At 54.6% G+C, this 3,618-nt stretch overlaps 1 long non-coding RNA gene across 2 annotated transcripts in view; it reads left to right on the top strand.

The window, feature by feature from the left end:
* The first annotated feature begins 3,352 nt into the window (after positions 1-3,352).
* Positions 3,353-3,618, top strand: part of LOC115072529 — a 3,533-nt gene continuing 3,267 nt past the window's right edge. For both annotated transcript variants that reach the window (XR_003851579.1, XR_003851580.1), the window contains exon 1: positions 3,353-3,414. This is a non-coding gene — a long non-coding RNA (uncharacterized LOC115072529). The remainder of the gene's footprint in view (positions 3,415-3,618) is intronic.

Raw genomic sequence — 3,618 nt, 5'->3', positions numbered from 1 at the left:
GCCTCCTCCAAGCCTCAGCCCAGTCATCGTAGCTGTGAAATACCAGCCCATAGCTCACAGCTGCCGGCCACCACCATGGCGTGTTGCGGCCATCCATCAGCTGACAGACAGCCCCCAGTGCCAGAATTCGGCAGCTGCCCTTCACCGGGACACTTTAATTATAAAAGCCTGAAATCTGTCTCCTCTGACCTGCAGAATAAAGCTCTGTTTACCAAGGGCAGGTTAGGGGGCTCTGGGGGGCAGCTGCCCGGCAGCTGATGCAGGGTGAGGATAGGGACTTTGGGGTACCTGTTACCTCCACCCCAGCTCACTCGAGTCTTCAGGAATACTGATCCTGGGCTCAGTGCTAACTTCCTTCTGTGCCCTTGGCTTGCTGAATGCAGGCCCTCTGTCCAACTCTCTTGGGGGATTGCCAGGAAGCTGGGGGACACTGAGTTTGTGGCGCCACACTGACAGCCACAGAAGGGCCTTGAAGATGGTGACATGGGGGTGGAGGATCACTCCAGGACCTGGGAAGCCCTGCCTGGTTTTCTGAAGCCATCCACCCTGCGGTTCTTGCGGCACAGTCCCAGAGCTCAGTGTCCCCAAGGCCAAGACCTTGTCACAAACATGAGTTCTCGGCCTGCTGTCTGGACTCATGACCGGGAGTGGCCCAGCAATCCCAGTACAATGACCCAGTGTATGCCTGAGTGTGAGCACGGACCACTGGCCACTTCCTCTCACCTCCACTCTTGCTGTTGGGCCTGTGAGACTGTAGAGAAAGTGAGCAGGTGATCCAGAAAACAAACGGTGACTTCCCTGGTTCTCAGGCTTCCCAGGACTGGGTCACTTCTCTGAGCCTCTGACTCCTCTTCTAATGGCTGTAGTGAAAATTGCTGGCCGATCTCTGGGGACTGCTCCTGGGAACAGGTGGCCCTGGCAGGGCTCCCTGCACTGGGGTGTGGCCACACAGCAAGAATCCCAACACCCACTGCTGTAGATATCCAGCTCTAAGCTGGAACGAAAATCTGTGCACATGACACTTGGAAGCTTCCAGAGTGAGACAGGAAGCAGGAAGTCAGCCCAGGCACTTCTGGGCAGTAGTTTGGGGAGGGGGGAGGGGTGGCAGACAAAGCCTCAGGACAGCCTGCTCCACTCCTTGACTGGGGCTAAAGGGTGAGTCTGGGGAGAAGGGACAGGTGCCAGGGAGGAGAAGCCTGGGCTTGTATCTCTCTTCCTCCCTTCAGTGGCTCTCTCAGGTATTTGACTGACAGGAGAAAAGTGGGTGTCCTGCTACCTCCCATCTGCTCAGTTCCCTTTCTCATTGCTGTGGCACTTGGCAAAAGCAGTTGAAGAAAGGCAGGTTGACTATGGTTCTGTTTCAGGACATAGTCCTGTATGAGGCAGCTGTTCACATCGTGTCCACAGTCAGGAAGCTGAGAGATGAAGGCCGGTGCTCAGCTCGCTTTCTCCTCTTTACCCACCCCAGGCCATTGGGTGGTGCTGCCCACATTCAGGGTGGGTCTTCCCACCTCAGTTAACCTAGAAACACCTTCACAGACATGTCTCACCACTGACCAATGGCCTCATGGAAGAAGCTAGCACCTATTCCAGCAGCCCAGTCTCTGCCTGATCAAGGCACAGCCAACACACTACCCATCACCTGGAGACAGTGGGCTCTGTCAGTTCCCAGAGGAAAGGGGACAATTTGATGGCTAAGGAGGCTAAGCAACTATGGGAAATATTGCTCACTCCCTGCTGCAGTGACACCAGGGAAACTGAGTCACAGAGCCTGGAAGGTATGCATATACACCAGGCCTGAATTTGGCTGTGCACATGGCCTATCTGTGGGTTCTGAACCAGACACTTTCCCCAAACTCTGAGTCTTCAACTGCACAGTCATTCGGCCATCAAGGTGGTTCCGAGTGGGCAGGGCCAGTGACACATGAGTGATGGGCCACCCTGGGACTTCAGGGACACAGTCAGTGAGCCCTCCAAGTTGTAGGGTTCCAGGTTTTGGGCAGGAAGCCCTATGGCAGGACTAGGCAGTGAGCAGGGGCGGGGGCAGTCACCAACGGGAATGGTAAGAGACTCTATGGGAGCCTCTGGGAAGGCGGGAACCAGGCACAGGAAGCAGTGCCCAGTCCCTGACGCAGTGGCTTGAATTCTGGACCCTTCCTGCCTCACCTTCCCCAGAGCAGAGCCAGTTCCGGCTGAACAAGCCTCAGACAAGGGCCATTTGGTACTGGCAGTGGGGATGGGACCAGCACACAGGGAAGTGGTGACAGAGGAAATGGGCTGGTACTCAGTGCCTGGCCCACCTCCTGCTTCTTCCCTTCTTCCAGACCCAGAGCTGGGTTTTCTGGGAACTGGACTTCAAATGCTGACTCAACTCACTCTCTGTCTGGTTCCCTCTACAAGCATTTCTTCTGCTCACGTGCTATATACAATTCTTCAAAGGCTGCTGCAGGGCACTGCAGATCTGATCAGACAGAACCAGGACTGTCCTTGGTACTCTTGGGAGCAGCAGACACTAGACCTCTGCAGGGTAGGCTGCCCAGCACAGAGTAGGCACTTAATACACTTGGCTGATTGGCACTTTAAAGTAAGAGCCAATCAAATAATGTGAAACATGTCTGATCTCATATCAGATCTGACAAAATAAAAGCACTAAAGAAATTAATGTTGTTGAGGTTGAGCAGGAACACCTCTGTGTTCCCCAAGGCACCCACCTCATCCCAACACCACAAACAGCAGCCTAGATCCCCAGGGGGGAGCTCCCAGGACAGCAGCATCTAAAATTAGACCTGCATTTGCCAGTGCTTAAAATTAGCAGGCGGCATTGCAAGAGACCGACAGGTGCCGGCAAAAGTTCACAGACCAAAATAAACAGATGGCACACAGGGCTGAAAATCAAATGGGCCCCTAGAGCCCAGAGTGTCCTAGTGTGGGGCAATGATTTGGTCAAGGGCAGATGAGGGTGTTCAGACCCCTCAATGCATGAACGAGAAAGAAATGAAACTTCACAAGGGTGAGGTCATCGCAGGGTGGCAGGATGGGAAGGCAGGATTAACACAGACGTGAAGGAGTAATAAGCTCCCAGGGTTCTCTCTGTCTGTTTGTTGATTGACTTATTGGGCACAGCGCCCAGAGGTGCACACTCAGAGTCACACAAGCCATGCTGACACACAGTGCACACATCCACCAAAAGATGGGGGTTCAACAAGCCCAGAGGCAATGTCTTGAGAAGTAGGATTGATTCCAGAGAAAACAAACAAGTCCACACACCCCACCTCCTTGACAGCCCCAGTTTTTTCTCCCAAGCATTATGGAAATGAGATTGGAGGGAGGTGCGTCATAGCCCAGCTATTTCCTGACGTCTGTCCTCCGGGCCCAGAGGCTGGGCTGCATTCATCTCCTTCCTGACTGGAAGCGGTGAGTTTGGAGCCAAGAACCCCAAGATACGGGAGAAGCCCTTCAAACAAGCTGGGCCAGGGCTGTCAGCCAAGTTGCTGAGCCCGCAGTTCAGGCCTGCCTGTCCCTGGCTGCACCCCACTGGGACGGGGCGGAGGGGTGGTAGTCTGGGACTGAAGAAAGCCACAGGGCATGAGGGCTGGAGGCACGCACCCCCAGGGCTCC

This window comes from Nannospalax galili, unplaced genomic scaffold (assembly GCF_000622305.1).
Source record: "Nannospalax galili isolate Female #2095 unplaced genomic scaffold, S.galili_v1.0 scaffold1922, whole genome shotgun sequence".
Classification (NCBI taxonomy): domain Eukaryota; kingdom Metazoa; phylum Chordata; class Mammalia; order Rodentia; family Spalacidae; genus Nannospalax; species Nannospalax galili.
This window is presented reverse-complemented; position numbering and strand designations above follow the sequence as displayed.